The sequence below is a fragment of the Bubalus bubalis genome, chromosome 20 (genome assembly GCF_019923935.1).
Source record: "Bubalus bubalis isolate 160015118507 breed Murrah chromosome 20, NDDB_SH_1, whole genome shotgun sequence".
In the NCBI taxonomy this organism is placed as follows: Eukaryota; Metazoa; Chordata; class Mammalia; order Artiodactyla; family Bovidae; genus Bubalus; species Bubalus bubalis.
In genome coordinates this window covers 68856847-68880048 of record NC_059176.1, presented here as the reverse complement: position 1 = coordinate 68880048, position 23202 = coordinate 68856847, and positions in this window count along the sequence as shown.

Here is a 23202-nt window from a genome sequence, read left to right as displayed (position 1 = left end):
AATATTGGAGTGGGTTGTCTTGTTCTCCTCCAAGGGAACTTCCTGACCCAGGAATCAAACCCACTTCTGTTAGGTATTCTGGTCTGTTAAGTCTCCTGTGTCTCCTCCACTGCAGGCAGATTCTAAACTAGCTGAGCTACTAGCAGAGCCACCAGAAATGTAAGAAAAGAGTTCCCTTTTCTCTATACTCCCTCCAATATTGTTTGTTGACTTTCTTTTTTTTTAATTATTTTATTTTATTTTTTAACTTTACAATATTGTATTGGTTTTGCCATATATCAACATGAATTGCCACAGGTATACACGTGTTCCCCATCCTGAACCCTCCTCCCTCCTCCCTCCCCATACCATCCTTCTGGGTCGTCCCAGTGCACCAGCCCCAAGCATCCAGTATTGTGCATCGAAACTGGACTGGCGACTAGTTTCATATGATATTACACATGTTTCAATGCCATTCTCCCAAATCACCCCACCCTCTCCCTCTCCCAGAGTCCAAAAGACTGTTCTATACATCAGTGTCTCTTTTGCTGTCTCGTATACAGGGTTATTGTTACCATCTTTCTAAATTCCATATATATGCGTTAGTATACTGTATTGGTGTTTATCTGGCTTACTTCACTCCATATAATAGGCTCCAGTTTCATCCACCTCATTAGAACTGATTCAAATGTATTATTTTTAATGGCTGAGTAATACTCCATTGAACCCACTCCAGTGTTCTTGCCTGGAGAATCCCAGGGACGGGGAAGCCTGGTGGGCTGCCGTCTATGAGATCGCACAGAGTCGGACCCGACTGAAGTGACTTAGCAGCACCAATACTCCATTGTGTATATGTACCATAGCTTTCTTATCCATTCATCTGCTGATGGACATCTAGGTTGCTTCCATGTCCTGGCTATTATAAACAGTGCTGTGATGAACATTGGGGTACACGTGTCTCTTTCAATTCTGGTTTCCTCAGTGTGTATGCCCAGCAGTGGGATTGCTGGATCATAAGGCAGTTCTATTTCCAGTTTTTTAAGGAATCTCCACACTGTTCTCCATAGTGGCTGTACTAGTTTGCATTCCCACCAACAGTGGAAGAGGGTTCCCTTTTCTCCACACCCTCTCCAGCATTTATTGCTTGTAGACTTTTGGATCGCAGCCATTCTGACTGGCATGGAATGGTACCTCATTGTGGTTTTGATTTGCATTTCTCTGATAATGAGTGATGCTGAGCATCTTTTCTTGTGTTTGTTAGCCATCTATATGTCTTCTTTGTTTGTTGACTTTCTGATGATGGCCCTTCTGACTGGTTTGAGGTGGTATCTCATTACAGTTTTGATTTGCATTTCTCTAACAATGAGTGATGATGGGCATCTTTTCGTGTGTTTGTTAGCCATCTATATGTCTTCTTTGGAGAAATTTCTGTTTAGGTCTTTTTCCTACTTTTTGATAGGGTTGTTTTTCTGGTATTAAGTTGTATGAGCTGCTTATATGTTTTGGAAATTAATCCTTTGCCAGTTGTTTCATTTGATATTATTTTCTCCCATTCTGAGGGTTGTCTTTTCACCTTGTTTTTAATGTGCTTTGCTGTACAAAACTTTTAAATTTAATTAGATCCCACTTGTTTGTTTTTGTTTTTATTTCCATTACTCCAGGAGGTGGGACATAGAGGATCTTGCTTTCATTTATGTCGTCAGGTGTTCTACCTATGTTTTCCTCTAATTGTTTTACAGTTTCTGGTCTTACATTTAGGTATTTATTCAATTTTGAGTTTATCATTGTGTATGGCATTAGGAAGTGTTCTAATTTCATTATTTTGAACTTAGCTATCCAGTTTTCCAAGCACCATGTATTGAAGAAGCCATCTTTACCCCATTGTGTATTCTTGCATCCTTTGCCAAAAATAAGGTACCCATAGGTTTGTAGGTTTATCTCTGGACTTTCTATCTTGTTCCATTGTCTATATTTCTGGTTTTGTTCTAGTACTATATTGTCTTGATGACTGTAGCTTTGTAGTATAGTGTGAAGTCAGGAAGGTTGATTCCTTCAGCTCCATTCTTTTTCTCAAGACTGCTTGTGCTGTTCTGGGTCTTTAGTATTTCTATATGAGTTGTGAAATTATTTGCTCTAGTTCTGCGAAAAATACCATTGGTAATTTGATGGGGATTGCATTGAATCTGTATATTGCACTTGGTAGTGTAATCATTTTCACAGTATTGATTCTTCTTACCCGGAAACATAGAATATCTCTCCATCTGTTTATGTTGTATGATCATCTCAGTAGATGCAGAAAAGGCCTATGAGAAAATTCAGCACACATTTATGATAAAAACACTTCAAAAAATGGACATAGAAGGAAGATATCCCAACATAGTAAAGGCCATATATGATAAACCCACAGCAAACATTATTATCAATGGTGAAAAACTGAAAGTATTTCCTCTAAGATCAGGAACAAGATAAGGGTGTCCACTCTCACTACTATTATTCAACATAGTTTTTGAAATCCTAGCTACAGTAAGTAGAGGGAAAAGAAGAAATAAAAGAAATACAGACCATGAAAAAAGTAAAAATCTCACTGTTTGCTAATAACATGATACTATACATAAAAAACCCAAAAGAAACTATCAGAAAATTACTAGAGCTGATAAATAAATTTAGCAAAGTCAAAGTATACAATCTCAATACACAGAACTCACTTGTATTCCTATATACTAATAATGAAAAATCAGAAAGAGAAATTAAAGAATCAATCTTATTCACCATTGAAACAAAAAGAGTAAAATATCTAGGCATAAACCTAACTAAGGAGACAAAAGAACTATATACAGAAAATTATAAGACACAGATGTATGTTGAATTTTTTTAATTTTTTTGTATATTAATTTATTTATTTTAATTGGAGGCTAATTACTTTACAATATTGTACTGTTTTTTTCCCATACATTCACATGAGTTAGCCATGGGTATACATGTGTCCCCCATCCTGAACCCCCTCCCACTTGCCTTTCCATCCCATCCCTCAGGGTTGCCCAGTGCACCGGCCCTGAGTGCCCTGTCTCATGCACCAAACCTGGACTGGTGATCTATTTCACATATGGTAATATACATGTTTCAATACTATTCTCCCAAATCATCCCACCCTCTCTTTCTCCCACAGAGTCCAAAAGTCTGTTCTTTACATCTGTGTCTCTTTTGATATCTCACATATAGGGTCATCATTACCATCTTTCTAAATTCCACATTGTGCATTATTATACTGTATTGGTGTTTTTCTTTCTGACTTACTTCGCTTTGTATAATAGGCTCCAGTTTCATCCACTTCATTAGAACTGATTCAAATATATTCTTTTTAATAGCTGAGTAATATTCCACTGTGTATATGTGCCACAGCTTTTTTATCCATTCATCTGCCAATGGACATCTAGGTTGCTTCCATGTCCTAGCTACTGTACACAGTGCTGCAATGAACATTGGGGTACACGTGTTCTTTCAATTCTGGTTTCCTCAGTCTGTATGACCAGCAGTGGGATTGCTGGGTCATATGGAAGTTCTATCGCCAGCTTTTTAAAAGATATCCACACTGTTCTCCATAGTGGCTGTACTAGCTTGCATTACTACTAATGGTGTACGAGGCTTCCCTTTTCTCCACACCCTCTCCAGCATTTATTATTTATAGACTTTTGGATCGCAGCCATTCTGACTGGCGTGAAATGGTACCTCATTGTGGTTTTGATTTGCATTTATCTGATAATGAGTGATGTTGAGCATCTTTTCATTTGTTTATGAGCCATTTGTATGTCTTCTTTGGAGATTGTTGACTTTTAAGCCAGCTTTTTCATTCTTCTCTTTCACCTTCATCAAGAGGCTCTTTAGTTCCTCTTTGCTTTCTGTCATGAGGTCGATGTCATCTGCATTTTTGAAGTTACTGATGATTCTCCCAGCAATCTTTTGATTCCACCTTGTGCTTCATCCAGCCTGGCATTTCTCATGACGTGCTCTGCATATGAAAGTGAAAGTCGCCCAGTCGTATCCGACTCTTTGTGACCCCATGGACTATACAGTCCATGGAATTCTCCAGACCAGAATACTGGAGTGGGTAGCCTTTCCCTTCTCCAGGGGATCTTCTCAACCCAAGAATTGAACCCAGGCCTCCCGCATTGCAGGCGAATTCTTTACCAGCTGAGCCACAAGGGAAGCTCAAGAGTACTGGAGTGAGTAGCCTATCCCTTCTCCAGCAGATCTTTCCGACCCAGGAATCAAACTGGGGTCTCCTGCATTACAGGCAGATTCTTTACCAACTGAGCTATGAGGGAAGCCCCACTCTGTATAGAAGCTAATACGAATAAGATAGTTTGAATGTAGGAATGGATAATGGATAGATATTTACTAGAGCGGCTATAATAAAATATTAGTTGTAGAATCTAGATGTTGCTACATAATTCTTTGAACATTTTTATTTGAAATTTTTCATAATTAAATGGGGGAAAAGGCAAGCAAAGACTAGAAAACTAAATATTTGGACTTCAAATGGTGATTACAGTTTAATTATTCAATTTGTAACTTTTTCTTTGGACAGTTGCAACGTGTGGAAATGCTTTCACTTATCCTGCTTTAGTTGGATAAGTTTATACTCTGTACTGCCATATAATAAAATTGAGAACCACACCTATAATTGTTTATACAGTCAAAACAATCATGAATAAAGACAACTTATTTATTAAAAATTTCCCCTTAAGAGTAATGTGTGTGTGTGTGTGTGTGTGAAAGTTACTGTAAGGCACAAAAAATAGTATTGTTGCAAATGGTGGGATCAAAATAATTAGCATTTCAGTACAGGAAGTGCAGTTGTAAATATACTTACAGTTTTGCTCTTTCTGTTTGGTAAGTTACTTAGGGACAAAGGTGGGTGTCAGACAATAAAAAGCAGTGTTGTAAGGGTAGGGGTAGACAATGCTCTGGGACATGAGAGGTCTTAATGAAAACAGAACAATATTTACAAGTTAGCAAAGCAGTCTTTACTGTATCTGTTATCCCAGAGGTACTCATTGCCATATGAGAGTTTTGTAGGTGAAAGCATTATGGAACCATGAGTAAGGGGCTGAAAGTGCCCTCTGTCAGTTTCATTCCCCCAAAAAACTTTATCTCCATCTTTTCATCTTTCTAAGCACACTCTGCACTTTGCAACTAAAGGTATTATTGGGAGCTGGATTTGGAACCAACTTTGAGGTTGTTGCTTGGAGAAGCTACTAACCAAGCTCTGACAATTTATGACTTAGGCACTGGCCTGCAGTTTCGAATTTGTGACAATTTATAGGAGAGGCCAGGTCTTCAAAATATGTGTTTGCACACCCCTGGGAAAATGTTCCATCCCTTCTAGTTGGCATCTTTTGGTTTTCAGTGTCTTACTCTTGGGCTTGAACACATTAATTTGTAGCATCAGGCCTCCTCCCTGTCCTGTACTGTGTAGCCCTGGGATTTTGGAGAGATCAATAAGTAATGACAGGTTCTAGTAGATGCCTGGCACTTCCATAGCAGTTCTCAGGTGCATGGTGTATTCTCAGGACTTCACACAATTAACTCATCTAAACATCTTTAGAACCTTATGGTATCCCGGTGGTATTACTATTTTCCTCCTTTATATTGAGGTCATAGCAAAGAAATGTTAAATGATTTACACAGACTCACACAGCTAACAAGAGTCAGAATCAAGGCTTGATTCTTGCTCTGTTCTCATCAAGCTTGCTCTGCCATTCTTCAGGGTGTCTAAAGTAACAATGATAATGACATTGGCAATGGGTTAAGCAACATGGGGGATAAAATGACAAGAACAGCTGCATATGATCTATTTAAGACAAGGCATGGGAAATCCTGTGAAAGTTGACCAGGGCTGAGGTAAGAGCTTAGAGAGCCAGAATGGTTCCTGGTAGCCAAACGTCCACAACAGCAGCACCTAAGGAATGACCTTCCTGATCTCAGAAACATGAGCTGTGCTCTCACCAGCTGCTTTCCTCACCCCATGTACAACGGTCAGTTAGGACTGAAGTAGGGGAGGCCATGCTGCCTAAGGTGGTTGTGTTGAAGCTGCTGTCTTGTCTAAGGAGATGTGGTACCCAGTGTAAACTTAAGCAGGTTGGAGCCCTGATGGAATAGAGCATTATGTGCACTCATTACTACTAGGGTATTGCTGCTTCTAGGTCCTACAGAACAGAAGGAAATACAATGTATGCTTATACTTTACTCAGTTTTATACTAGAAAAAGCTAGTCCCACCAAACTCTTAAGTTTCCTTCATGAAACTCTCCATTCATTTGATTGTTCTGTATCTTAAACTATAGACTAACAGAGTTTAATATCCCCTTCACACCATAACCAGAAATAGCAGTATTATACTTTGAACTCCTCATGGTTACATAAAGGTAGACTAAGAAGCAGAACTGTGTAACTCACAAATATGAGAATGTTGTGGCAAAAAAAAAAATGGTTTATTCAAGAGGGGTGAAGTGTCTGGCAGATCCCCCAGCTTCTCCAGCTCACCCCCCTCAAACTTCCCCACATATATTGTGGGCTATGAAAACTGCATAGCTGCAATGTAAGACCCATTGCACAAGGCATGAAGTACAGTGTGGAGACTCCAGGAAAACCCTAGCTTATCATTTTTTTTCTTGATTTCTCTATGTCTTTGTTGCTGTGCACAGGAGATACTCCTCAAAGTGGTTCCTGAGCTTATTATTGTGGTGGCTTCTCTTATTGCAGAGCATGGACGCTAGAGGCACAGGACTAATAGTTGTGGCACACAGGCTTCATTGCTCCATGGCATGTGGAATCTTCCCAGACCAGAGATCAAACCAATGTTCCCTGCATTGACAGGCATATCTTAACCACTGGACCACAAGGGAACTCTTTGGTTTGTCGTGCTTTTCTCTCAACTCATAATCCCAGAGGAGATCATGACAACCCCACTGTGATTCTTAGGGACAAAATGGGAAAAATGGGATGCAAATCCTAAATGTCTCTAGACAGAAAATATGTGGAATATTTGGACTTTTCCACATACATGGCACACAGTGTGTCTTCACCATTTCATTCATGTTTTTTAGCTCCAAAATTTTGTGGGACTTGAAGGTCAAGAGGGAGGGGTTTTGGTATCATAGGAGATAGAGTACTTTCTGAAATTTCTCAGGTAATGCTATTTTCTTTGCTCAGTGATTCTGATGTGCAAATCCCATACCTTCAATGTGCACCTCTGAAGTTACAGTTACTGTCCATTTCAGAGTTCACATTCTAGAGTATCATGGAGTCTGTGCACTTTGGACTTACATCTGGGATACAGAGAGCTCCACCCAAAGTTTTAGACCAAGAAGATTGCTGTCACTACGAAAGCAGATAAAAGACAGTTATTATAAATAGGTGGACCAACCTCAGCAAGCATACACAAATAGAGAAATATCAGAAACCATGGACTTTGGGTGTGCATGGAGGGGAGGGCCTAACTAAGGTAAGGAAGAAAAAAGAAAAATAATCTTACTCATCACCCCTCTCATATTCTGATCTGTAAGAAAGACTTGGGTTTAATGAAGAAGCTGGAGGGATAGAAAAGAATCTGCTGATGTAAGAAGTTTTCACCTAGCAGAAAAGCCTGCCTCCCCCACCATATGCCTTCATTTGATTAAACATCACCACCTCTACTCCATCAAGGCCCCGAATTGCTTAAGTTTTCATGAACACCACATTTCCCAAGACATCAGTTCAAACATAACCACCTCAGGCAGCGTGGTCTCCCCCACTGTTCTGTAATAAAGAAACCAAGGCTCTATTTAACTTATATACAGAGTACATCATGAGAAACGCTGGGCTGGAAGAGGCACAAGCTGGAATCAGGATTATCGGGAGAAATATCAATAACTGCAGATATGCAGATGACACCACCCTTATGGCAGAAAGTGAGGAGGAACTAAAAAGCCTCTTGATGAAGGTGAAAGCAGAGAGTGAAAAAGTTGGCTTAAAACTCGACATTCAGAAAACGAAGATCATGGCATCTGGTCCCATCACTTCATGGGAAATAGATGTGGAAACAGTGTCAGACTTTATTTTGGGGGGCTCCAAAATCACTGCAGATGGTGATTTAAGCCATGAAATTAAAAGACGCTTACTCCTGGGAAGAAAAGTTATGACCAACCTAGACAGCATATTGAAAAGTAGAGATATTCCTTTGCCAACAAAGGTCTGTCTAGTCAAGGCTATGGTTTTTCCAGTGGTCATGTATGGATGTGAGAGTTGGACTGTGAAGAAAGCTGAGCGCTGAGAATTGATGCTTTTGAACTGTGGTGTTGGAGAAGACTCTTGAGAGTCCAAGGGAGATCCAACCAGTCCTTCTGAACCAGATCTTCTGAAGGAGATCACCTCTGGGATTTCTTTGGAAGGAATGATGCTAAAGCTGAAACTCCAGTACTTTGGCCACCTCATGCGAAGAGTTGACTCTTTGGAAAAGACTGGTGCTGGGAGGGATTGGGGGCAGGAGGAGGAGGGAATGACAGAGGATGAGATGGCTGGATGGCATCACTGACTTGATGGACGTGAGTCTGAGTAAACTCCGGAAGTTGATGATGGACAGGGAGGCCTGGCGTGCTGCGATTCATAGGGTCACAAAGAGTCGGACACGACTGAGCAACTTAACTGAACTGAAGGGTGGGGCAGCAAAAATATAGAGTGAATCTAAAGGAGCACATAATGGTAGAAAACAAGAAAATGAAAAACAAAATCCAACACAGTGCATGTCACAGGGACATGGGAATAGACTGAAAAAGTTCCCAATGGCTTAAAAAAAAAAAAAAGCTTGAACAATTTGAACAACAAAATAATAGTTTTGGAAGATAATAATATAAATACATATGAGTCCATACCAATATTTTATAATAAATGATTGCATAAACAAAAAGTAGAGAAATTCTTTACAAAAGGACTTCAAAATATAGATATATGTATTCCCTCCTCTAGGAGGTATAGCTTAATTGTCCTCCCTCGAGTGTAGGCTTAGTAACTTGCTTCAAAGGAGTATGGAAAGGGAATAATAGTAACCCTACAGTGCGGAACAATAACAGACACCACCTTCACCAACTGATCAAGGTTGATGTCACCAGAAACAGGTCATTTTGAAATCATGTATTCTTAGATCTTATGTGCTGAGTAGGGAGCTTCACTTCTGTGGTGTTTGCCTCCAAAACCATAACCATAGTTTAATAATAAGAAAATGTATGAGTTCACACTGAAGGACAGTCTACAAAACACATTACTATTCTCTTTAAAAGTGCCAAAGTCATGAAAAACAAAGAAAAACTGAGAAACAGACACAGATCGGAGGAGGCTAAATGACACGATGGCCAAACACAACATGATATATGAGAACAGTACATCCTGTACCTATATTCTGTTCCATATATCATGTTGTGTTTGGCACAGGGCAAAAATGGCTTTAAAGAAAAAAACTTGTCTGGATTAAAACTAGCTTAATTATTTTGTATATTTTGTAGAGAACTTCCCAGGTGTCACTAGTGGTAAAGAATCCAGCTGCCAGCCTACCTCAAGAAACAAGAGAAACATCAATACTTTACACCTAAAGCAACTAGAAAAAGAGCAAGAACAACAAAACCCTCAAAGTTTGTAGAAGGAAAGAAATCATAAAAATCAGAGCATAAATAAATGAACAAAAAAAAATGAAGGATACTATAGCAAAAATCGATAAAACTAAAAGATAATTCTTTGAGAAGATAAAACAAAATAGACAAACCATTAGCCAGATTCATCAAGAAAAAAGGGAGAAAACTGAAGTCAATAAAGCTAGAAATAAAAATGGATAAATTGCAATAGATAACACAGAAATACAAATGACCATAAGAGACTACTATGAGCAATGATATGCCAATAAAATGGACAACTTGGAAGAAATGGAAAAATTCTTAGAAAAGTATAACCTTCCAAAACTGAACCAGGAAGAAATAAAAAAATTAAACAGACAAATCACAAGCACATAAATTTAAACTATAATAAATATATTCCAACAAACAAAAGCCCAGAACCAGATGGCTTCATAGGTGAATTCTATCAAAAATTTAGAGAACAGCTAATACTTACCCTACCCAAACTCTTCCAGAAAATTGCAGAGGAAGGAAAACTCCCAAACTCATTCTATGAGGCCACCATCACCCTGACACTAAAACCAAACAAAGATACCACAAAAAAGAAAACTACAGGCCAATATCACTGATGAACATAGATGCAAAATTCCTCAACAAAATCCTAGCAAACAGAATCCAACAACATATTAAAAAGATCATATATCATGACCAAGTGGTCTTTATCCCAGGAATGCAAGGATTTTTCAATATTCACAAATCAATCAATATGATACACCATATTAACCAATTTAAAGATTAAAAACCATATAATTATTTCAATAGATGCAGAGAAAGCCTTTGACAAAATTCAATACCCATTTATGATAAAATCTCTCCAGAAAGTAGACATAGAAGAAACCTACCTCAACATAGTAAAAGCTATATATGACAAATCCACAGAAAACATTATCCTCAATAGTGAAAAACTGAAAGTATTTCTTCTAAAATCAGGACAAGACAAGGGTTCCCACTCTCACCACTATATTCAACAAAGTTTTGGAAGTCCAGCCACAGCAATCATAGAAGAAAAGAAATAAAAGGATTCCAGATTAGAAAAGAAGTAAAACTCTCACTGTTTGCAGATGACATGATCCTCCACATAGAAAACCCTAAATATACTACCAGAAAATTACTAGAGCTGATCAATGAATATAGTAAGGTTGCAGGATATTAAATTAATACACATAAATCCCTTGCATTCCTATACACTAACAATGAAAAATAAGAAAGAGAAATTAAGAAGACAATCTAATTCACCATTGTAATGAAGAGAATAAAATACTCAGGAATAAATTTACCTAAAAAAAAACAAAAGACATGTATATAGAAAACTATAAAACACTGATGAAACAAATCAAAGATGACACAAATAGATGGAGAAATATACCATGTTCTTGGATTGGAAGAATCAGAATAGTGAAGATGAGTGTACTATCCAAAGCAATCCCTATCAAATTACCAACAGTATTTTTAACAGAACTAGAACAAATAATTTCACAATTTGTATGAAAACACAAAACACCCCAAATAGCCAAAGCAATCTTGAAAAAGAAGAATGAAACTGGAGGAATCAAGCTTCCTGACATCAGACTATATTACAAAGCTACAGTCATCAAGATAGTATGGTACTGGCACAAAGACAGAAAATAGATCAATGGGGAAAAAAAAAAAAAAAAACAGAAAGTCCAGAGATAAATCCATGCACCTATGGACAACTTATCTTTGACAAATGAGGCAAAATATATGGTGGAGAAAAGAATCTCTTCAAAACACTGCTGGGAAAACTGATCAACTATATGTAAAAAAATGAAACTAGAACACTTTCTAACACCATGTGGTTTAGTCGCTAAGTCATGTCTGATTCTTTTGACCCATGGACTGCAGCCTACCAGGCTCCCCAAGAATGTTGGAGTGGATTACCATTTCCTTCTCCAGGGGATCTTCCCAACCCAGGAATTGAACCCAGGTCTCCTGAATTGCAGGCAGATTTTTTACCAACTGAGCTATGAGGGAAGCACATTCTAACACCATCAAATCAGATCAGTCGCTCAGTCGTGTCCGACTCTTTGCGACCCCATGAATCGCAGAAAGCCAGGCCTCCCTGTCCATTACCACCTCCCGGAGTTCAAACATAAATGCAAAAATGAATTAAAGACATAAATGTAAGACCAGAAACTATAAAACTCTTAGAGGAAAACATAGGCAGAACATTCTATGGCATAAATCACAGTAAGATCCTCTATGACCCACTCCCAGAGTAATGGAAATAAAAACAAAAATAAATGGGACCTAATTAAGCTTAAAAACTTTTGCACAATGAAGGAAACTGTAAGTAAGGTGAAAAGATAGCCTTCAGAATAGGAGAAAATAATAGAAAATGAAACAACTGACAAAGAATCTGTGTCAGTTTTCATTAATTCTTTGACAAAGAATTAATTCAAAATATACAAGCAACTCATGCAGCTCTGTATCAGAAAAACAAACAACCCAAACAAAAGTGGGCAAAAGACCTAAATAGATAGTTCCCCAAAGAAGACACACAGATGGCTAATAAACATATGAAAGATACTCAACTTCACTCATTGTTCAGGTTCAGTTCAGTCCCTCTGTCGTGTCTGACTCTTTGCGACCCCATGAATTGCAGCACGCCAGGCCTCCCTGTCCATCACCAACTCCTGGAGTTCACTCAGACTCACATCCATTGAGTCAGTGAAGCCATCCAGCCATCGCATCCTCTGTCATACCCTTCTCCTCCTGCCCCCAATCCCTCCCAGCATTATTTCCAATGAGTCAACTCTTCGCATGAGATAGCCAAAGTATTGGATTTTCAGCTTTAGCATCATTCCTTCCAAAGAAATCCCAGGGCTGATCTCCTCCAGAATGGACTGGTTGGATCTCCTTGCAGTCAACGGGACTTTCAAGAGTCTTCTCCAACATCACAGTTCAAAAACATCAATTCTTTGACACTCAGCTTTCTTCACAGTCCAACTCTCACGTCCATACATGACCACTGGAAAAACCATAGCCTTGACTAGATGGACCTTTGTTGGCAAAGGAATGTCTCTACTTTTCAATATGCTATCTGGTTTGGTCATAACTTTCCTTCCAAGCAGTAAATGTCTTTTAGTTTCATGGCTGCAGTCACCATCTGCCATGATTTTGGAGCCCCCCAAAATAAAGTCTGACACTGTTTCCACTGTTTCCCCATCTATTTCCTATGAAGTGATGGGACCAGATGCTATGATCTTCGTTTTCTGAATGTTGAGCTTTAAGCCAACTTTTTCACTCTCCACTTTCACTTTCATCAAGAGGCTTTTGAGTTCCTCTTCACTTTCTGCCATAAGGATGGTGTCATCTGCATATCGGAGGTTATTGATATTTCTCCCGGCAATCTTGATTCCAGCTTGTGCCTCTTCCAGCCCAGCGTTTCTCATGATGTACTCTGCAAATAAGTTAAACAAGCAGGGTGACAATATACAGCCTTCATGTACTCCTTGTTAGAGAAATGCAAATCAAAACCAAAATTAGATATCATCTCATACCAGTCAGAGCTATCATCAAAAAGTTTATAAACAGTAAATGCTGGAGAGGGTGTGGAGAAAAGAGAAACCCTCTTTACACTGTTGGTGGGAAGGCAAACTGGTATAGACACCATGGAGAATAAAATGGAGATTTGTTTAAAAAAATTGGGAATAAAACTGCCGTATGACCCAGAAATCCCATTGCTGGGCATGGACCCCGAGGAAGCCAGAACTGAAATAGATACATGTGCTCCAGTGTTCACTGTAGCACTATTTACAATAACAAGGATAGGGAAGCAACCTAGATGTCCATTGACAGATGAATGGATAAGGAAATTGTGATACATATACACTATGGAATATTAATCAGCTATAAAAAGGAACCCATTTGAGTCAGTTGTAATGAGGTGAAGTAAACTGGAGACTGTTATATAGAATGAAGTAAGTCAGAAAGCAAAAGACAAATACTGTATATTAAAACATATATTATATATGAAATTTAGAAAGATGGTACCAATGATCCTACATGCAGGGCAGCAAAGGAGACACAGATGTAAAGAACAGACTTTTGGACTCAGTGGGAGAAGGCGAGGGTGGGATGATTTGAGAGAGCAGCATTTAACATGTATATTACCATATGTAAAATAGATGACCAGTGCAAGTACTATGAATGAATCAGGGCACCCAAAGCTGGTGCTCTGAGACAACCTATAGGGAATAGCTGGGGAGGGAGGTGCGAAGGGGTACAGGGTCGGGGAGATACCTGTGGTCAATTCATGTTGATGTATGGCAAAAACCATAAAAATATTGTAAAGTAATTATCCTCCAATTAAAATAAATTAATTAATATTAAAAAAAAAGAATCCAACTGCTAATGCAAGAGACACAGGTTCAGTCTCTTGGTCATGAAGATAATGTTTTGTATAAACACAAGTGTTTTGATTGTTTCCCAGCTTTATTGAGCTATAATTTACAAATAAAATATATATTTTAGCATGTAAAATATGATATTTTAATACAGAATACATTGTGAAATGATTATGACAATCGAGCAAATGAACATATCCATCCCCTCACACAGTTACTCCCGTAAATTTCAATTGCTATAAGACAATATTAATGGGACTTCCCTGATGGTCCACTGGCTAAGACCCTGTGCTCCCAGTGCAAGGGGCCTGGGTTCAATCTCTGGTCAGGAACTAGATATCACATGTCACAATTAAGAGTTTTCATGATTATAAATAAAGAAGCTTCATGCCACAACAAAGATTGAAGATCCCACATTCTTCCACTTAGACCTGGCACAACCAAATAATTTTTTAAAATACAGTATTATTAACTATAGTTGCCATGCTAGTCACTAAGATCTAAATAACTTATCCTTCATAACTAAAACTTTATACCTTTAACCAATATTTCCTATTTCCCTCATACACCAGTTCTTGGCAACCACCACTTTGTTCCTTGTTTTTATGAGTTTGACTTTTTTAGATTCAACATTTAAGTGAGATCATACACCATGTGCCTTTTTGTTTCTGAGTTATTTCACTTAGCTTAATGTCTTCTAGGTTTCTCTATGTTGTCACATACAGGAGATGTCCTTCTTTATGGAGTATTCCATTGTATACACACAACTACACACACACACATGCACACACACACACAAATAAATAAATGCACACATCAGAGAATACTATTCAGCCTTAAAAAAGAAGGAAATCCTGATATTGTGACAACTTGGATGAACTAATTTAAGTGTGTCAATCAATGTGTCTGTCAATCAAACTGGGTGTCTAAGACAAGCAATCTAAGTGTCTTAAATGGTTTTCATATCTTGGCTATGACTAATACTGTGATGAAAATGGGAGTGCAGATATCTCTTTAAGATATTGATTTCATTTTGCTTGCAAACATACTGAGAATTGGGATGGTTGGATCATATTATAGTTTCATTTTTAACTTTTAAAGGAACCTCCATACTGGGTTCCATAAAGGCTGTACCAATTTATATCCTTACCAATAGGGTTCCCTTTTCTCCATATTCTCAAAATTACTCTTTCTCTCTTGTCTTTTTGATACTATCTCATTCTAGAATGTATGTGGTGATATCTCATTTTGGTTTTCATCTGCATTGATCTGATGATCAGTGATGTTGGGCATATACCAGTTGGCCCCTGTATGTTTCTTTGAGGAAACAAGTAATACAGTGAATAAGCAATATATAGAATGGTAGAAAATATTTGCAAACTATATGTCTGATTAGACGTAATATCTAAAACATATAAAGAACTCAGATAACTCAATAGCAAAAATGATTAAATAATGGGCAAAGGATCTAATGTTTTAGTATTATGGTCTATGATAGATATGATGTTAAACTTAGGGAAAGCTAGAGAAAATAGACACAGAAAATCTTTGGAATTGTTCCAAGAATCTCAAATCAATTTCAATTGAGGATGAGATGAATGGAGAGAGGAGCATGGAAGCATATACATTACCAGGAGTAAAATGGATAACCAATGGAAATTTGCTGTTTGACTCAGGGAACTCAAACTGGGCTCTGTAACAACCTAGAGGGGTGGGAAATGGTGGGAGGTGGGAGGGATGTTCAAGACGGAGGGAACATATGTACACCTATGGCTAGTTCTTGTTAATGTATTGCAGAAATCAGACTAATATTTTTAATCAATTATCCTTCAATTAAAAATAACTACATTTTAAAAAATTAAAATTAAAAAAATTAGGAGACAGTAGAATACTATAAAGCAACAAAAAGGACCAAAGGAACAACCTATTGACATATACAACATTATAGAAGAATCTCAAAGTCATTGCTGCTGCTGCTGCTGCTGCAGCTAAGCCACTTTAGTCGTGTCCGACTCTGTGCGACCCCATGAACAGCAGCCCACCAGGCTCCCCTGTCCCTGGGATTCTCCGGGCAAGAACAATGGAGTGGGTTGCCATTTCCTTCTCCAATGCATGAAAGTGAAAAGTGAAAGTGAAGTCACTCAGTCGTATCCGACTCTTAGCGACCCCTTGGACTGTAGCCTACCAGGCTCCTCCATCCATGGGATTTTCCAGGCAAGAGTATTGGAGTGGGGTGCCATTGCCTTCTCCACTCAAAGTCATTATGCTAAGCTAAAAAGACAGACTAAAAAAAGCACACATGTATACAAGTTTGCAAAAAGTGAAATTTAATCTATAGTGAAAGAAAGCACATCAGTGGTTACCTGCTGAAGAGATTGGAGGGAAGTACATGAGGTTACAAAGGGCCACAGACATTTTAGAGAGCAATAAAGTATTATTTTAATAATGGTGATGGTTTCATAGTTAAAAATGTGAATGGGGCTTCCCAGGTGGTGCTAGTGGTAAAAGAACCTGCCTGCTATGCAGGAGGCATAAGAAATGCAGGTTCCATTCCTGGGTCAGGAAGATCCCCTGTAGAAGAAAATGGCAACCCACTCCAGTATCCTTGCCTGGACAATCCCATGGACAGAGGAGCCTGGTGGACTACAGACCATAAGGTCACAAAGAGTCAGACATCACTAAAGAGAATTAGCACACACAAATGTGAATACTCATCAAGCTATACATTTTAAATATATGCAGGTTTTAAATTTTATATCAATAAATATATAGAATAGTGGAGAAAGAGATAGGTAGATGATAGAGAGACAGATAGATTAAATGCATAATTAGAGAGGAGCTCTTCCTTCTTTTGCTAATAACTACCACTAGTTATTTTTACTAGTTATTATCTACCACTACTAGAAGGAGTGGTAAAAGTAGAAAATTAGCATTTTCTAATCCCCAGTGTAATAGTTGTTTCAGGCAGGATAATTTGTCAAGGCTACAATCATCATGTGAATGTCTCTTAAGTATCAGAGTAGCCATGTGGTCTCAAAGCATTACCCTACAGATAACTTTTCCAGCCCAAAGGGGAAAAATGTTCCTGTACAATGTGCAGTAATCAAATCCAGTGTCCTCGATGGTGTGGCAACTCAACCTGGATCTAATCTTGAGGGAGCAAAATAAGACAAATCCATAATATAGAACATTCTACAAGACAACTTCCCTGGACTCTTGAAAATAAATGTCATTAAAAAATAAATTAAAAGATATGAATGTGCTTTAGTGAATGGGAGGAGATCATGTTCATTTTAAAAAGACAGAACAAGTAAATACAATGCATGGACTTTGCTTACATTCTGGAGCCAAATATTTTTTTTAAAGCTATAAAAGATATGGAAACAAACACAAATTTTAAACATAGACTACATATAAATATTATTGAATAGGTCTTTATTTTCTTAGATGTGATAATATCATCATAATAATGTATCTACATTTCATGGAATTTTTCAGGCATAAATACTGTAGCAGGTTGCCATTTCCAAACCCAGGGGTTGAATCCATGTTTCTTGCATCTCCAGGATTAGCAGGCAGGTTTGTTTTTTTTTTTGTTTTGTTTTGTTTTGTTTTTAACCACTGCACCATCTGGGAAGCCCATTATGATAGGTAGATAGAGAGATAGACAGATATAGATACATAAACAGATACATTAGATAGATATATAGACAGACAGGTAGGTAACTTCTACTGCACCAAGTGGCTAACAATTTGTGAAGTTCGGTGAAGTTATTAGAGATATTTACTTTACTATTCTTTCAACTTTCATGTGGGTTTAATGTTTGTTTGTTTGTTTGTTTTTCAAAATATTTAATTGGGCAAAAGGGAGAGGAATAGCATAAAGAAAGGACAGCATTGCTCTCTTTTAAGCTGCCCTGCCTCTGTCCTGTTTTTGGTACATTATCATTGTCTAGGTTGCTGACCCTCAGAAACCCCTTCTGGTCAGGCACTGGGATTGGGTGTTGTGAAGTGATCATATTGCCACCGGATTGTTTGAAGCGGAGGCGTTTTGCAAGAAAGGTGGTGAATTCAGCCTGGTGAGGGAAGATGGGATGGAGGGAGGGCAGTCGTCATGGAGCCCTGAAGGGCCCTCTCCACTGGGGCTTAATGCTTGTTTATGTTCCAAAGAGCGGATGGGGGCGGAAAAAAGGAGGAAGGAAGGATGGGGGCTTAACTCAGCTCTCACTGGTTCGCCCGCCCACGGGGCTTATTATCCTTGATTGCCTGTTTTCTACTTTCTGTTGCCATGGAGATGGGACTAGAACGTGATTCTCCTCAGATTTACGCACTTTGTTCGCTGATGCCTTCTCCCCGTGTACCTGCTGCGTCTCTGCCTACTCAATGCGTCTGTGCGAGGGCGGGTGATTAACTAGGTGGCTGTTGTGAGCCCATGGTGGGGGCGGTGAAGCGTCCTTAGGGAATTTATGAGAACAGAGTTACTGACAGCCTCATTACCCAGGGCAGGCTGTTAACTCTTGGAAATGTTTTCCAGGCAGGGGGTTGGTAGCATCATGCTATACTACGGAGGACATGTTGTGTGCTGATGCAGCCTTGTCCAACCAAGCACGGTTCAGAAATGTATTACTGAGACCCCTGGGTGGAAACATTTTGCGATTCATAAATGCAGATTTCGTCGCTAAGGACAAAACAGGTCAAGGCAACAACACCTTTGTAAAGGGTATATCAGACAAGTCTGTGCCAAAGGGTTAGGGGCTTCACCAAGAACAGTGAAATTTCCCTTAACGTGAGGAAGGCCCTTGAGAAAACAAATGTTTTTAAGTTCTGAGAATAGAGCTAGTGTCAAACTTCCTCAGGGGTTGGGCAAGAGGGTGGGAACAGGTACATAGGGTGTCCTGGGAAGCAAACCACGTTTGGACAGTAGTTTTCTGGGAGCTTTGTGTCATATGAAGAACTTACAGGGATTTCCTGGTGCTGTGCCCCATTTCTGGTGCAAGGAACACATGGGGGATTTGCAGGTGTGGGACAGCAGGAAAGAGAAGCTTCTCCACCATTCTTCTGTCTGCATATTTCTGTGAACAATTCCATGCTGGCTTGTTCACCATTTCGGGCTTCAACAACCTCCTTTTGATATAAGATAGATTTCTGAGATTTCTAAAGGCTGGAGGGGTACCTCTTTTTTGACATAGGTGCTACTCTAAGAGTCAGTAGCTGAAGAACTTGAATGGAGTGTTGAGGAAGGGGCTGGTTTTCTAGTTATGTAAATACAGGAAGCCAAATCTAGGAACTTTCTCCCAGATCTAAGAAATATGAGCAGAGTTTCCACCTAGACACATTTTTTTCCAGCTTCATTTTTTACTTTCTTTATTTTTTTCTGCACTAGGTCTTTGTTGCTGCCTGTGGGTTTTACCTAGTTGTGGCAAGCCAGGGCTACTCTTCATTTCTGTGTGTGGACTTTTAATTGCAGAGTCTTCTCTTATTGCAGACCATGGCTCTAGGCACAGGGGCTTAAGTACTTGCCACACAAAGTGAAGTAGCTCAGTCGTGTCCGACTCTTTGCAACCCTATGGACTATAGCCTATCAGGCTCCTCCATCCATGGGATTTTCCAGGCAAAGGGTGCTGGAGTGGATTGCCATTTCCTTCTCCAGGGGATCTTCCCGACCCAGGATTCAAACCGGGGTCTCCTGCATTGCAGGCAGCTGCTTTACCGTCTGAGCCACCAGGGAAGTGCTTCACAGGCTGTAGAGTGCCATCTCAGTTGTGATGACTAGGTTTAGCTACTCCATGGCACATGTAATCTTCCCCAACCAGGGATCTAACCCATGTGTTCTGCATTGGCAGCCCAATTTCTAGCCACTGTGCCACCAAGGAACTCTTTCCATCTTTATTAAGATGTAATTGACATAAAACATTATTTAAATTTAAGGTATACAGTATGATGATTTCATACACATATAGATGTGAAATGATTACAACAATACACTTGGCTAACACTTCCATCACCACATAAAATTATAATACTTTTTTGGTGTGGTGAGAGCACTTAAGATTGATTATTCTTGCAACTTACAAGCATATGGTGCAGTAATGTTAACTATAGTCACCATTCCCTTTGGAACATCTCCAGAACTTGCTCATCTTGTAACTGGATGCTTGTACCCTTTAACCAACATCTCCCCATGTCCCCAGACTACTCAACCCATGATAACCACCAACCTTCTCTCTGTTTCTATGAGTTTCGCTTTTTTAGATTCCAAGTATAAGTGAGATCATGCTGTATTTGTACTTCTCACTCTGACTCATTTTGCTTAACATAATCCTCTCAAGTGCCACCCATGTTGTTGCAAAAGACAGGACTTCCTTATTTTTATTGCCAAAAGTATTCCACTATGATATGTGTTATATATATGACACAGTTTTGTTCATTTGTTGGTGGACACAAGTTGTTTTTTGTTTTGTTTTTCATTGCTATCATGACTGATGCTACAATAAACACTGGAGTGAAGATGTATGTTCAAGATACTGATTTCACTTCCTTCACCTATATACTCAGGAGTGGGGTTGTTAGATCATATCCTAGTTTTATTTTTAATTTTTAGAGGAACCTCCATACTGATTTCTATTATGGTTGAATCAATTTACATTCCCAAATACTAGAAGTTTCCTTTTCTCCACATTCTTGTTATCATTTATCTCTTGTCTCTTTTTATAATAGCCATTCTAACAGGCATCTGGTGGTATCTCACTGTGGTTTTGATATGCATTTACCTAATGGTTAGTGATGTTGTGCACCATTTCATATACCTGGTGGTCATATATGTCTTCTTTAGAAAAATGCTTATTCAGATCATCTGAACATTTTTAAACTGGATTATTTGAGGGTTTTTAGCTATTGATTTGCATGAATTTTGTATATTTTGCATAGCAACCTCCTCCTTTGTCAGTGCTGCACACTGCAGGATTTCATTTCCCTTACCAGGGATTCAGACAGGCCATGGCAGTTAAAACATGGAGTACTAACCACTGGACTGCCATGGAACTCCCACATGTTGCATATTAACCCCTTATCAGATAGCTGGGTTGCAAATTATTTTCTCCCATTTTATATGATTTGTTGTTGTCGATTTTTTTTTCTGTGCAGTTTTAGTTTGATATAGTCCCACTTGATGATTTTTGCTTTGGATGGCATATCCATAAAATCACCATCGAAGTCATAGAGCTTTTTCTCTATGTATTCTCCTAGGAGTTTTACAGTTTCAGGTTATACATGCTCTTAGCAATTTGTCAGGTCCATCTTTTATCCCCTGATTTCCATCCACAGACTGAATTACCTTTATCTCCCTGCAGAATATTGCTTTGGTGCTCCTTGGATTGGACATAGCTATTTCATGATCTATCACTCCTGACAAAATGTGGTCCACTGGAGTGACAAACCACTTCAGTTTTCTTGCCTTGGGAACCCCATGAACAGTATGAAAAGGCAAAAAGATATGACGCTAAAAGATGAACTCCCAGGTCTGTAGATGCCCAATATGCGACTGGACAAGAGTGGAGAAATAGCTCCAGAAAGAATGAAAGGCTGAGCCAAAGTGAAAACGACACCCAGTTGTGGATGTCACTGCTGATGGAAGTAAAGTCTGATAAAGGCTGAAAAAAAATTATTGCATAGGAACCTGGAATGTTAGGTCCATAAATCAAGGTAAATTGGAAGTGGTCAAACCAGAGATGGTGAGAGTAAACATCAATATTTTAGGAATCAGTGAACTCAAATGGACCGGAATGTGTGAATTCAATTCAGATGACCATTATATCTACAACTGTGGCAAGAATCCCTTAGATGAAATGAAGTAGCCCTATATTCAACAAAAGAGTCTGAAATGCAGTACTTACATGCAATCTCAAAAACAACAGAATGATATCTGCCGGGGTCCAGCCCCGGCTGATCCAGGGTATTCGAAGCGGGGACGGCGTCGGCGACTTATTTAATTATTTATTCATCAAAGATATAAAGAGTAATAGAATAAGGATAGCTCAGTGAGGAAATTCAGTGGAGAAAAGCGGCTGAAATAAGGATAGCTCAGTAGGAAAATTCAGTGGAGAAAAGAGGCTGAGTAGCTTGGTTTATGCGGGAGACCAATAAAACTTCAAGACAAGAAGTTTGCACCACTTACGTAGGCCGCAGGCGTCCTTCCGTTCTCCCGAAGGAGAGGAGACACTGAGGCCTCCCCGGTCGGATCTTAGAAGCCCAGGCATAATTAGCAAGCATGGCGGGTTCCGCGCTCCAGATGGAGACTCAGCTAGAATTTGGGAGAGAGAGTGACATGGGGAGACCAAGTTTCAGTGAACAAGGCCCGCACTTTATTTTCCAAAGTAGTTTTTATATCTTAAGTTATGCATAGAGGATAATGGGGGAAGGGGTAGAGTCATGCAGCAAGCCAGGCTTTTTTCCTGTAAACTTATCATATGCAAAAGTTCAGGTGATAGACATCATCTTCTGGCCAGGAGGCCTGTTAACATTTTAAGAAACTTATCTTTCTCTAAAGGTGATTATTCCAAAGTCAGGCGCCAGCCTTCCAAAAAGCATTGGACAAAGCTGCATTTTACATTTCTATACACCCATTATATCAATCAATACACTGCCAAGGACACAGTAGGTAAGGAGTATGGAGACTTAGCAGCAAACATTGGCCCAACAAGTGAAAAACCCTTCACCAATACAATTTCTAATCAATCTTTTAACTACTCAAAGGAATCTGTGTTTAGGCAGTTTAGAACATCTCCTGTCTCTCACAGTTGGGAGGCTCTGAACAATCACATGTGGCCGGAAAAACCTATTCAGGCAGGCTAGAGGATTTCCAAAGGAGTTTGTAGGTTAAACACTGTCACATCCAAGAATTATTAGCTGGAGCTGTAAGCTAACTCTTTTTCCAGAGAGAGGTAGTGGGGGACAGCCCCCCATAAAGTCAGAGGTGTAGGTGAAAGCACAAAGCAGAAAGTAGGCAGACTCTGGTTTTGGGGGTAGATGCTCGAGAATTTCCAGGGGGACTCCTGAGGCTCGATCCCGCCTTTGCGTATGCCGAGCCTCCTTCCTCATGACCTTTGTCATGGGCAGAGTGCCTCACGCTGGCTCCCGGCAGTGATAGAATTCCAGTTG